Below are 14,150 nucleotides of genomic sequence, written 5' to 3'. Positions count from 1 at the left end.
AGAAGTGATGTTAAGGTGCATGGAGGACAAAGGTGATTTGCCACCACAAGAACAAGTCCTGCTTGACCAACCCAGAGGCTTTCTACAATAGTGACTGCATTGGTGGACAATGGAAGAGTTACTGATGTTGTCTATCTGGACTTCCATAAAGCCTTTGAAAAGTCCCCCTCAAAGTCCCTCTCTCTAAATTGGAGAACAATGGATCTGATGGGTGGTCTGTTCCATGGGTAAGAAACTGGTACAGTGGTCCCATCCAGAGGGTAGTGAGCAACAGTTCTGAGTCCCAGGGGACATTCATGACAAGTGGTGTCCCTCATGGGTCCATACTGGCAAGATAAGTGAAGCTAACATGCCTGAATGTCCAAAAGGACCTGGACAAGCTTGATGAGAGATTTGACAAGTCCAATTGCAAGGTGATACACCTGACATGGGGCAACCCCCAGCATCAATCACAGGCTGGGGGATGAAGAAATTGAGTAGCCCTGCTGAGAAGGACTACTTGCATAGCTGCATCCAAAGCACCGTGGCCAGCAGGCCAAGGGATGGGATTCTGCCCCTCTGCTCTGGTGAGACCCCACCTGGAGTGCTGCATCCAGCTCTGGGGTCTCCAGCACAGGAAGGACACGGACCCCTTGGAGCAAGTCTAGAGAAGGGGCAACAAAGATGTTGAGAAGGACAGAGCACCTCTCCTGTGAAGAAAGGCTGAGAGAGTCGGGGTTGTTCAGCCTGGAAGAGGCTCTGAGGAGACATAATAATTGCAGCCTTTCAGTACCTAAAGGTGACCTACAACAAATCTGGAGAGTGACCTTTACAAAGGCAGCGATAGAAAAAGGGGAAATGGCTTCAAAATAAAAGACAGAAATTTAGATTGGATATTAGGAAGAAATTAATTACTACAAGGGTGGTGAGGCACTGCAACAGGTTATCCAGAGAAACTGGATGCCTCAACACTGGAAGTGTTCAACACCAGGCTGGAGAATGGCTTTTTAGCAACCTGGTCTAGCAGAAAGTGTCCCTGTCCATGGCAGGAAGGCTGGATCTAGGTGTCCCTTAAGGTCCCTTCCAACCAAAACTATTCTATAACTCTATGGGTTGGAAATCAACCACATCTCTTTCAAGAGAATTAACTCTTAATTCACAAGTTTTAAGTGAACTGGATATTTAATAAGAACTTTATTTTGTTATGACTGGGGTACTGCAGGAGGAAAAACCCCTCTGTGCTAACAAGCTGTCACAGACATGTGGCTAACTACCTCAAAGCTCAAGAGACAATTTATACCCCATTTATCATTTATATGATAAATGTTCTTAACAGCTAGGGAATATGAGAGATCCATTTCTACCCCGTACACACTGCACTCTAAAACTTAATGTAAAACTTAAATTGGAGGAAAGAAACCAAAACTGTTCTGCACAGATTTTGGTACCTGTGAAGTTACAAGGTCTGGTTTTCAGTTTAACTTTGCAGAGGAAATTCTTCCCCCACAAACATATCCATAACCACCTACTCACTGAGGACTCCTTAACAGAGTCCAGGATACAAAATGAATTTAAGTATATTGCTCTGCTTTTTCAGTAGATTACCCCCAAGTCCCAACAATGCAAAAAGTTATCCCCAAGAAATGAGTACTTTCATATTCACCTATAAGAACAGAATAGAAATAAATCTCAGATATACAGTGGTGAAAAAGGAACCACATAAGTTCTACATGATTTTCCACCAACTTACATTGTATATACACATATAACACATTTATATGTATAGCAAACGTACAGTTGGAAAGTGAGTTCACATTAATGCCGTGCAGTATACACCAAAACTGTATTGGCTCATAAAGGAAACACACCATCAAAGTGGTTTCAGATCTGGTTTAACGTATGCAGAATGCCTGCAGCTTTACATTTACCTGATTCCTTTAAATTTATTTGACTAAATTATCTTACTTAAGACATACCAGAAAAAAAAAATCACAAGAAAAGCTCAACAACCATGCATTCAGCGGATGTTTTATGCATATAAAGACCTACAGAGTAACAGTTTCTGTTCTCAACACTCAAAGGTCTTATGTTGTGTACTGCAGTAGCTATTTCTACCACAAGCACCACACACAGTATCAAGTCAGCCTAAGACGTGTGTGGTTAAAATGTGATTATGGGCAATTGGAGTAATCAAAATCTACATTATTTCAGCACTAGCACAGTCTGTTACCAGAAAACAATTTCATATATTTTATTACATTTGGTAACACACGGGAGGCTGGTTTTTTATACCACATGGACTCTAATCCAGTATTTCAGGGGAAACACGTGTATTTGTGGAAACTGAAGTTCTGAACAGCGTCAGAGATTTCCCCTCTCTACACAGAGACCTTGTATTCGAGAAGCAGCGACCAAGCAGGGCGCAGCGGCCAAAACCACTCAGAAGTCGCACTAAGACCCGCCAAAAGCAGGACGACAATCAGATGCGAAAGCGTCCTTCTCAGATAAACAAAACAACCCAATTCTCCACGCGGCGACCGGGACGCGGCTCCGCGCACGGCTCTCCGCGGCGGGCGGGCACCGGGAGGCACCGTGGGAAGTGGAGCAACGGCGGCGCGCGAGCCCCGGGGCTGCCCCGCCCGCCACCACCCGCCGCGCGCTGCGGCCGGGAGCCCCACGGCGCGCGCCCAATGGCAGCGGGCACCGCGCGCGCCGCGCCGCCGTTCAACACCGACCGGCCGAGCGGGCACCAGGAGGGGCCGCCCCGGGAACGGCGGCGAGAGACGGGGGCCCCGCCCCGGGCAGGTGGCGTCACGGCTGCGGGCCGAGCGCAGCACCTGTCGCTTTGAACGCCCTCCACCCCCGCCCGCCCCCCGCTGCCCGGCCGCGCCGGAGGGACCCCAGCCAGAAGCCTCGGGACGGGGAGCGACAACCGCCCAGGAGCAGCGGGAGCCAGAACGACCGCCGGCGCCAGTTGGCTGCGGGCAGCGGAACGAGCGCACGTGGGGAAACCGCGCCGCTCTTTGCCGGGACCCGGCGCGGCTCTGCCCGGCGGGCTGCGCGCTGCCGGCGCTCCCGAGGCGGCCCGCGCGCAGCGGCGCCTCGCGTGGCCGCCGGGGCGCGGCCGGCGGGCCCGGGCCCGGCCGCCTCGTGCCCGCGCCTGGTGTCAATTTTCGCAGTTCGGGCGGCGAGCGGAGGGCGCGCGCGGAGGAGCGCGGGGTTCGCGCGCGACGCGGCCACCGCTCCCGGCGCGGCCCCGCTCCCCGGTCGTTACCGTGCGCGAAGCGCGCGCGGCCTCCCGCTTCCTTTCTCACGCGGACCGTGTGTCCGCCAGCTGGGGACAACGTGCGTGCGCACCCTGCTGACGTCATGGCGCCGCAACGCGCGCAGGCGCACAGCAGGCCGGCATCCCCCTCCCTCCCGCCTGCCCGTCACGTGCCCGCGCCGAGCGCAGGGCCCGGTGCCGGGCCCGGCCCGGCCCGCGCAGCGCCGCGCGCGCGGGGAAGCTTCTCGAACGGGCGCGCGCGCGCATCGTTCGCGCACCGGCGGCCGTCGAAGGGCCCGGGGCTCCGGTCGCGCGGCTCCGCCTCCCTCCGCGCCAGGAGTGCGCGCGAGGCCCGCGGCGCACGGCGCCCCCCGGCGGGCCGAGCGGGGCGGCACCGCCCTGCCATCCCCGTGCCCAGGGCAGCGGCCGCCTCCTCCGGGACGGGAGCGCCGCTCTCTGCGCCGGCAACGCGCACCGCGCCCCTCCACACTGGGCAGCGCTGCCGCCGGCAGGATCCGGCCACCTGCCGCGGAAACCCTCGGCTGAGGAAGCAACGCAGTCAGCGCTATCATCTGAGCAAGTTCTCGCTGACCGGCCAAAGCGCGGCTCAGACTCTGAGCACCGCAGCTGCCGTGCCTCTGGGAGGGCAGACACAGACCCCTCATACCGCGCCCCCTGAGCCGGGCCCTGGGCGCTGATAGCGACAGCCCAGGCTCAGCGCAGCCTGACAGCTCTGCACGGCCTCGACAGAGCTCCCCCGCTCGCAGAGCGGCACGGCGCAGTTGCGGCCCCATGCCCGGCCTGGCAGGCCTTCACAGACACCAAGGGAATCGATTACATGTTATAGACCTGGCACTTCTGACAATAAGCCCACTAAAACAGAATGCTGAACGTTAAGGGAATTCACACCAAAATGCATCACAGCTGCAGGCAAAAACACCTCCATGAAGCCCTCTATCCATCCCTTAATCCATTAGGGTTATTTATTTTACAACACTGTATCCACTATGAAACAGATACATAGGGTGCTAGAAGGCAAAGACATCAGTTAGCAGGGTGACACCAAGGTCCAGGCTCACCCATACTCCTGTATTTTGCACTGACTGTTACCTACCGCAAACTATAACTCTGTCAGGACTGCTCAATCTGTCAGGGTGTTTTTGTCTTATTTGAAAATGGGCAGAAGAAGAGCAACATTACAGAAGGGCAGCACCCCTTTGGAGGTTTCTTGGCAAGACAGGCTTATGCAATAGGAAATTATCTCAGAAGCACAGAACTAAAGAAAATAGATTTTTAAAAGACTTGACAAACATGCATTAAAACATTAATACAGGTGGGTCTGTATGGAGGCTCAGAGGAATGCCACCAGCTCTGTGCCTGTCTGCACACCTCTGTCTCTAATGGGCAGGGTCTTGTGGGCGGAGGAGTGTTGGATGTCACGTAAGCAGGGCAGTCTCAGCCCCCTGAGAGACAGAGCACGTGCCAGCACTGGGAACAGCACTGTGGCCTGGAGCTGCTGTGTCCACATGCCAGCAACCAGGGAGACTGGGATTCAGGAACCAACAGTGTCTAAACTCTGCTGCTGAAGGGTATCTACCATACATATAAATATTATATATATACACACACACACACACACATATATATATATATGTAGATATATATATATATTTATACACACAGACACAGAGATATATATGTGTATGTGTATCACTTCCTCCTGCTCAGATAGGGAAGGGAGCAGGATATGGCTGTCTCTGCTGTGCTCCTGTACCTGTGTGTCTGCCTGATTGGTCAGGCATTGGCCAGACATGTTTACATGTAAATGTCATGTGTGCATGTGCTCTATGGGCTTGTAGCTACCAACAATATATTTTCAGCTTATTACTGGTCATATTTGGGGCATGGAGCTACAACAGCCTCAAGGTGTAGGATCCAGCATAGTATTTTTCCTGTAACAAATCCAGTCAGAAATAATTACACCAATTTCTGGCATAGTCATTTTATACCTACAGTCATCACATATTCTGTGGAGCAGCCATTGAGTTTTAGGGCCACAGGATAAAGATGCTATTTTGTATTAACCAGTCTGCTTCGGAACAATGACAATACAGAAATAAGTGAGTTTTTTTCCAGCAAGAGAGTAATTCGTACAACTGAGAACAGACACAGAACTAAAGAGCAGACAGTGCCCCATGTTCATGGCCCAAAAGCCACATGTTCCGGTCCTGATAAAAGAAACAAACCAGAGACTGTTGACATTGCCAGAGATTTTGCTACAGTTTTACCTGAGGCAGGTAGGAATGCTTGCCGGCACCAAAACTGAACCCCTGGTTTATCAAGAGAACAGATTCATCAGTAGAAGTCGCAGCAGTACTACAGACTCCCACCAGATTAAGTGAGCCAGTTCTAAGCAGCTTAAAGCCGACAAGAAACAGCAGTGCTGACTAAAGAACATCATCTCGTTTAGATCACTATGAACACCAATTTTAAGGACTTGTTTGTGCTAAACATGAATTGGCAGCACAGAATTTAACTGGCTCGCACCTACTGAATCCCTGATCAGAGGGAGTTACAACCATCCCGTTACTGGCTAGTATAAGATATTTGAAATGCTCAAGTTCACTACCAAGACACACACTCTTCCCCCAAATGCTTCCTTCAGACATATTCCCTTGAAGGTATGAACTAGAGCCTTTACAAGCTGCATTTCAGCACCGAGTAAATCACACTCCTGTTTTCAGAAACGCCTACATGGCACTATAAAGCGCCCATTCAAGCCTACCTGCTACAAGTAATAAGAAACTGTAACTGTTAGAGCTGCAGCAACAAACTGCTCTTCAGCCATTCTAATGTTTAACCTGTGGTAAAGATTCAGTAGCAAAGCAGGAATTGCAGGGTCACAAGTCCCAGGCTTTGCTACAGATGTATATGCGGGAGAACAACATACCTCGTAGAGTATATACACATTTAACTATACACAGTTAAGCAAAACAGAACATTTGCCAAATTGTGAAAAACACACAAGAGGTGTCGATTACATTTTTTGTTAGCAATCCCGATTGCTAAAGATTGCTCCTACACAAGTAGATACATGACAGGACATTTCTCTCACACAGCATAGTGTGAAAGACACTACTACAGGAGCACTACTGGAGCATAAAGGAGGCTTTCAGCTCTTAAATTCACTTGCTAAAAACAAGCACTAGCTGAAACTACACTCACTACCTGGAAACAACAGCTATCAAAACCAGCTGTGCCAGTGTAACACACCACAGCAGCAGTCAGCAGTTTATTATAACAGTCTAAAGTTTACCACTAACTACACCAGACAGTCCCGACTGGGCTCAAAAATCCCATGTTTTGGACATAAAAAAAAAGAAAAAAAAAAGGCAAAAACCAACCACCAACCAAAAAACCAAAATCCACAAGCATTTAAAAAGCTGAAAACCTAGTGATGTTACAGCCAGAAGTGTTGAGCAATGCTCATGCTAGAAGAGTTAAAATACAAAAAAACATTATTTCTTTAGATAATGTTTTGCCACTTTGGAGAATGATTAACAGTAGAAACCCACAGGAAATTCTGTTAATCCAACCTAAATTCTGGATGAAACTGCATAGAGAAAAGTATCTAGTCCCATTTTCTATGTCACAACCAGCCCCACTGGCCTCCCACTCCTTCTCCAGACCAGTAGTAGTTTCCCAGAGCTTAATGTTTGCTGTACATAGAGGTCTCTAATAATTAGCAGCATCTACAGCAGCTCAAGACCTCTGTCCTTAAGCAAAAGAACCAGGCCAAATTTACTTTAGGAAAAGTTTACCTCATGTTATTTTTGAGAGGAAACTACCTTAAATTATTTTCTTAGCTTTAGTGAAGAAATATAGTTCAGTGCCAAAAAGATAAAAGATGAAAGATAAAAGTGGTGGCAGAATCTAGACGAAAAATGAGATTAAGAAAAAAAAACTGAAAGAAATGGACTGCTGCAGGAAAAAAATGTTTTTCAGACATTTTAAAAACATTTTTTAGCTTTTTTTGCTGATGCAAACACGAAGAAACACATGCTACAGCTGCAGTCAGAAAGCACTTATCCCCACAAAAGGTCTGACACAGCTTGTGCACTGCCAGCTTCCAGCCCAGATCCTCGCTTTATACTAAAACCAAATTCACATCACACTCAGAGTCCCGACTACGGCAGGATGAATAGGTGGCAGTTCAGAAAGTGTTTCACCAACTGAGAGCTACACACCTGCAAGAGCAGCAGCTGCTTTTGGAGGAACAAGGCACATACCTGGGAGGGTGGAGGAAAGAGAGAAACTCCTGCTTCCCCTCTCCAATAGCCATACCATGTCACAGAGTCCGAACTTCCAGCTCCCCATGAAGTCAGCAGTCTGTCAATCAGCATTAATCCTGCAACATACAATGTACAGTATTTTACATTTCTCAAGAGTTACTGGAACTTTTGGGAAACACTTCCCAAACACAGAAGATTGCAAAATGGAAACGCACCCAACTGGATGTGGCAGTCAGTGCCATGGTCTAGTTGACAGGTGGTGATGGGTCAAAGGATGGGTCAAAATCATGGATTCCATGATTTTAGAGGTCTTTTCCAACCTAAATGATTCTGTGATTTCTGTTAAGAATGACCCCCTGGTGAGAGGCCAGGGGAAAAAACTGAAGTTAACTAATAATAAATTCTCTTTCTTTATTTGTATACAACATGTTATATTTAGGGTAATGTATTTTACATTACTTCCCATATTTCATCAGTGAGTGATATTCCATTACTCATACACTCAACGAATGCTGCATTTTTTAACATACTATTATTTCAACTACCAAAAATCACAAAATAAAACAATAAAGCAATGTTTTATGCTTTTTGCCATGCAACACTGGCAGAAACCAGACATAATCAGCAGAAATAGCACAATTTTGATGAATTTCAATCCCTTTATGGCCATCATGAGGAACATTTATCACATACATGAATCTTCAGCTGGGGATCTTGTCCACATCATAGAAGGAAAAAAAATTTAAAAAAAAAGGCTGATAGTCCTGAGCTCAGGACTATCCCACTCATCCAGCTATTTTATAGCAATACTCATTGCTACAGAGCCACTAATGGCTCAGCAAGTTAGGACTGCCAAGGAACCTGTACTCCCCTTTTAAGAAAGAGTGAAAAAGAAAGTGACACTAATTAAAGTCCAGACCATTGGCAATGTGTTCCAGGTTTATATCTCTCTTCATTACTGTTTGTTGACTTACCCTGCGGTAAGGCAGACCACACCAAATTAACAGAAAGCACTGTATAAGAGTTAGCAAAACAGCACAATTCCAACATCACAAGTATTTGTTTAACAGTAACTGGGTCACAGTCTTGTCATTCTCCAAATTGGCTTTTCCTGAAGATTGTGATTGGAACAAAGAATGCATTTTTATTGTAGATAGGTTTTATCTAGTTCCCATTAATTTTCTCTCTTTTATGCTGTTCACATTCCTCTAATGCCTTTCTGTTCTGAGCTTGATTTAAAAAAAAAAATTAGAAGAGCTTTCTTCTGGTTGCTTTCTTCTTATGACACACCATCATCCTTCTCACACATATCCTTCTCACTGCTTTCTTCCTTATCCAGTTCAGCAAAGGATTTATCCCAGGAACTAAAACTAGCCAAAATCGAACAGTGAAAGCACATTCCATCTTTGTGTGGAAAGACAAGAGCAACTTCACCATCAAAACTTGATTCTTTGCTCTAAGGTTACCCAGTTTTAAGAAAGATTAACAAAAAGGCAATCCAACACAGCACAACACATCCTTAGTTATGGAAGAACAAGACAAGAGGAAAGCCCTGCTGGTGCCACAGCTAATGGCACTGCTCCCTGTGCACATGCCATGGCTGAGGATCTTGTGTAGATCCTCTGCTGTCTGTGAAACAGCAAACAGACAACAGCCTCCTGATAGAGAAGAGCTCTTTCTCACTCCACTAGGCAGAGACCTATTTCATTGTGTTTGTAAGGAAAATGTCTTGGACTTCCCATTTCTTAAGAAATCAGGTTTTAAAAACAACCACAAATTTAATAAACCATCTAGTGGACTTGTGTATAAATGAAGAGGTGGCCTACAGTCAAAGAGAAAGAACTTCCTTTTTTTTTCCTGGAAGGTAGCCAAACAGGTTTATTCACAAGTGGTTTCCTCCAGTTGCACGTTTTCCCCCATGGCAGGCACAACAGCGTCTGCACCAATAATGTGCCAGCAATGGGTGAGATTAACAGCCATCTGCTGTTAGATGAAATACAGAAGGGAACAAATGCTGCCCATCTCCACCAAACCTAAGAAATATGGAGGTTTTCCGTACAAAAAAAATGTACAAAAATGCTCACCTACAGGAACACTTTTCAAGCAGAATCAATTTCCCTTTCCAGTTCTCAGTAAAGATTCACAAGGCACTGTGCCCAAGGGCACTGAAAGGGTGCTGCAGCTGCATCGGGCAGAACACCTGCAAGCGACAAAACCAAAGCTTCAGCCTGCCCCTCTTCTTTAAACCGCCCTCGGTTTTCAGTCTGCAGCACCTTCAAATCTTCGGGGCTCTAGCCCATGCCATCAAGTGCGACTACAGACGGCCCATGCCCTCACACAGTTCACGTCGGGAGTAAGGCAGCGTGACGGCTGTGCAAGATTTGACATCTTAATGGGTGAGTCAGGCAAGATGCTCCAACCACATAATGGGAAGCCACTCATCTCCCCGGGCTGCTGAAACAGCCGCTAGCCCTCGTGCCTAGCTGCTCCTCACTGAGCCCGCCTTCGCGCTTCGACTCCCTTCTAAACTCATCAGCCCGGTACGAGCAGTTCCAAACAGGACGGTACCAAGGGCCACCAACGATGGCGGCCCCGCGCGCCCCCGCGGCCGCCCCCCGCGACGTGCCGGGGCGCACGCGCGCCGCCTGCGGGCCGCCCCGCCCCCGGCCGAGGGGCCCCGCTCCGGCCCCGCCCAGCCCGCCGGCCTCTGGCACCCAGGGGGCACCGGGGCCGCTTCCCGGGAAAGGCTCTCCAGCACTCCAAGCCCTGTCTCATAGGTGGCGCCGGCCACGCCCCCACCGGGGACCGGTCCCAGGGAGCGCGATGACTTAGAGAGCAGCGGCAGCTGCCCAGGGCCGGGCCTCACCCGACCCCTCCCGGCCGGAGCGCCCGGATGCCGCTCGGTCCCTTTAAACAACCCCCCCGGTCAGGTGACCGCCGGCCGCTGCCCGCGCCCCCGGGTCGCGCCCGCTCGCACCCCTGGACGGAGCGGCGGGAGGCGCGCGAGGGGAGCGAGCGGCCGCCGGTCCCGGTCCCGTCCCGCGCGCGACCCCCTCGCCTCAAACGCGGGCGCGGCGGCAGCGCGCGGGCAGGCGGCAAGCGCGCGCGTGATTGGGCGGCCGCCGCGCTCACGTGACGCGCGCACGCCTCGCGCCACCTCGAGTGACAAACTTCCAAGGAGGAAGGGGGGGCGGACGGCTCTTACCTGACTCCGCGCGCCGCCCGGCAACCGCCCGGCCCACGCGGCCCTCGCCCGCCACGCGCGACCTCCTGCCGTCCTCATTGGCCGCCGCGGTCGATCACGTGCGCTGCGCACGTTCCCTGCCCCTTCCCCCGGCTCTTTTCCCGGCCCCGCGAGGCCGGTGCCGGAGCGCGGCCGCGCGGGCGGAGCGCCGGGGGCACCGGGGACCGGCGGCGGCCGCGCGGAGCAGCTGCCTCGCGACGCCCCGCCAGCGGCGCGCCGCCGATTGGCCGGAGCCGCCCGCCGACGCAGTTCCGCTCCCAGGGTGCCGCCGGCCACGCCCTTCCCGCCCCTCCCCCGGCCGTGCGCGAGGGATAACACGCCGCTCGCGCGTGGGGCCGCGCGGTAGCGCCTCCGGTGGCCGCGCCGCGTGAGCGCCCTTCCCGAGCGGCGGCCGCGCCCCGAGCGCGTCCCCGCGGCCACGCCGGCCTCAGCCCCGGCCCCGCGGGTGCGCTCCTTCTGCGACACCCCGCTGCAGCGCCTTCCCGGGACCCCTCGTCTCTCCTCCGCCTTCCACATTTGTAAATCGCGGAAGAGGGGCTCGTGCGCTGGGGCGTGCGATGTTCTGCGGTAGCTGGAGCTACGAGCGAACGCCGATGGAGCGCTGCTGAAGTTCAGAAGGATTTCCCAACGCTGCGGGTGCTACTGCCGCTGGCACAAGGCTCTCGGACCCGTCAGGGCTCCCGGAGACGGGAGTGTTTGTGGAGAGCCCGCGGAACTGCGCTCACGCCAATCTCCGAGTTACCGGGAAGCTGCGTGTGAGCCGAAAGAGTTAAATAAAAGCCCGACAGCATAGGGACGTATTCACTAATACCTCTGAATATAACAGCCCTTGGGGGTTTAGGCAAAAGGTGATTCTGGAGACTCTTATCCAGAAAATCTATATTTAGTATACAATGAAATAATGGAACAAATGTTGATTGAAAAAAAAAATACATAAACACCCATGATGGGTGTGTGCAGGTTGGCTGAGTTGTGTGGCAGTTGTAGCCACATCAATGAGGAAGGCCAGGCCTCTTGTGCAGCCTTGAAAAATAATTTCAAGTTGACTAAGGTAAAGGCAGATCACATGTAATGAAAACTAATTTAAAACTTAAACAAAAGCTGGTGGCAAACAGCACCATAATGTAGCCCTGGGCTGAAGTTCCTGTGTTGGAGGTCTTGGCCTCGAAAGGTGCTCAGTCATTGCAGCAATGTGCATTCCCCAGGCATTGTGACATTACTGAGAATGTGTGACAATATGGCTGGGGAGTCCATGAGGGAGGTAAAAAGGGAAGTGTCTCATTAGACAAAGATTCATATTTCTGCAAAATTGAACTTTGTGTTGAATTGATACTGAATTGAGTGGTTGGTTCTCATATCACTGAGAAGATCAAAGATATCTTCTCTCAGGTCTTACATTGTATTTGAGGATTCTGTATACAAAGGTTACAGATATATTAACTGGTACATAAACTTTTGCTGGGCTTTTACAATCTTACAGCCAAAGTTCGGAATGGTTTGGGTGTCAATGGAGAAAGCACTGGTGGGCTTAGGACCTGTCTTTTTGGAATTTCTGGGCTGATTGAGGAATAGCTTCTTTGAAATTCCTGCTGCTATAAGAGATGAAGTGCCCAATTCAGCTGCAGGATCTGTTTTACTTAATAGGCCAAACAGAGGAAACGTCACCCAATAAAAGTTTACTATTTGACATTAACTGTAATGATGTTGCAGACATATAAAAGGATAAAGAAGTAATGCCAAGGCAATCAAAGATATTGGAGTTGGAAAAATAAAAGATAACACATGGAGGGGAAGTAAGTCTTTGATAATCTCTCCGGGGGAAAAGACATTATGACTAGAGTGGTTTTGAAGGAAACCTGATGGTGTTTGTGAATATCACAGAAATGAGCCAACTGCATGTTACAGCTAAAAAATTAAAAAGTGTGGTTTTGGTCTCTAAGTGCAAAAAATATCCTTTATTGGAAAGCAGTAGATCTCATGACTGCTGTGTTGAAAAAGTTCCTATGCAAGTTAGATTGGGAAATCTTAACTTTAAAAATGTACACATCGTTTGAAGCAGAGATGCCCAAATAACAAGTGAGGTTTTGCAGAAAAACTTCTTCTGTTTGTTGGCTGCTTTTTTTATTTTTATTTTTTTTAAGATAAGTATTGGGAAACTGAAGTTCATTAGAGATTGAGGAACCTTAAGCAAGAAAAAGAATTATCCTCCTCTCCCACTCCTTTCCCTTTTGAATAAAACCTTTAAAAGGGGGAAGTGGAGAAAGAGCAGTCAGTACCTGTTCTTCCAGGGGCATGTTTGCCCAGGGACCACACTGCTCTTCGACATCATCTGTTTACCCAGAGGCTGTCACTCACTATCCCATTTCTCTCCACCCTCCTGTTCACACATCGTTCACTGTGGGCCTCTTCACTGGAAATCAACACCCAACTTTTTCATTTCTTCCATCCCCACCCATCCTATTAAGAGTGATAAAATGGGCCTGGAAATCCAATAGGAGTGCTCCTACCAAGGAGCATATTTAGGAAATAAAGGCTTTTAAAAACTGAGCAGAAACAGGCACATCCTTTTATGAGAAGAAATTATGCAGGTTTTGAGTGGGCTGAGCTTGTGGGAGGAAGGAAGTGTGATACAAAGATAAAGGGTGGTGCTAAATCTGGTCTATGCCTAAGGCTGGCATTTTATTGCCAAACTCGTTACCTGCTCTATTTATTCCTGATGACTGTAGAAATCAAACCCCTATAAACAAATTTTGTTCTTTCATCAATAATATCCATTTATAATTAATCAAAATGTAAAAACAATTATCTTTAAATGACAATAATTGCATTTAACAACCACCACAACCCTTATGTTTGAAGTATGTTATGTAAATGCTTTAATCAATCACTCAAAGCCTGCAAAATGTCAGATTAAGGATGCAACTTCCTGGGCACTGAGCAAGTCAGGATCATGAAGAAAATAATGTGTGAATTTTTCATGAAATCAGCATTACACAAATGGGAACCAGATAAAGATCTCTGAGATAATTGTGAAGCTGACATTTACTAGCTTTGCAGCATGGATTTTGCAGTCCAAATAATGACCTTCTTGATACATGGAAAGAGTTCATTGATGATGGTTGCTTTCTAAGAGTTTCCCTCGGTTACATTGGAGCTGCTGCTATTGTGCGTCTTCGTCACAATTTAAACCTGAACCTTCCCTTTATACCGGTCACCAGAGCTGCACATTGCAGTGCAACTGTACGGCAAGAAAGGTTCTTCTTTCCAAAGCCAGAGGCCAGGAATCAAACACTGGGACTGGAGAGGTAAGGTGGAGAGGAAAATCTGTCCAGGTTTTCTTTAATAATTCGACAAGGAAAAATGGCAGGCA

At 49.1% G+C, this 14,150-nt stretch overlaps 1 protein-coding gene across 9 annotated transcripts in view; it reads right to left on the bottom strand.

Annotated features, from left to right (window-relative positions):
* MGA (MAX dimerization protein MGA) overlaps positions 1-11,028 on the bottom strand; it is a 61,023-nt gene extending 49,995 nt beyond the window's left edge. For 4 of the 9 annotated variants that reach the window (XR_005257042.1, XM_038137570.1, XM_038137576.1 and 1 more), the window contains exons 1-2: positions 10,742-11,028; positions 7,534-7,652 (exon numbers count right to left, since the gene is read on the bottom strand). The gene's annotated coding sequence lies outside the window, so the exon portion shown is untranslated. Of the gene's footprint in view, positions 1-3,253; positions 3,372-7,491; positions 7,653-9,620; positions 9,737-10,741 lie in introns of those variants that run through there. The other 5 variants (XM_038137571.1, XM_038137572.1, XM_038137574.1 and 2 more) reach the window with 5 other exon arrangements.
* Between the last annotated feature and the right edge of the window lie 3,122 nt (positions 11,029-14,150).

The sequence above is a fragment of the Motacilla alba genome, chromosome 5 (assembly GCF_015832195.1).
Source record: "Motacilla alba alba isolate MOTALB_02 chromosome 5, Motacilla_alba_V1.0_pri, whole genome shotgun sequence".
NCBI classification, from domain to species: domain Eukaryota; kingdom Metazoa; phylum Chordata; class Aves; order Passeriformes; family Motacillidae; genus Motacilla; species Motacilla alba.
The sequence above is the reverse complement of the archived record's forward strand: the minus strand, read 5'-3'. Positions and strand labels throughout refer to the sequence as shown.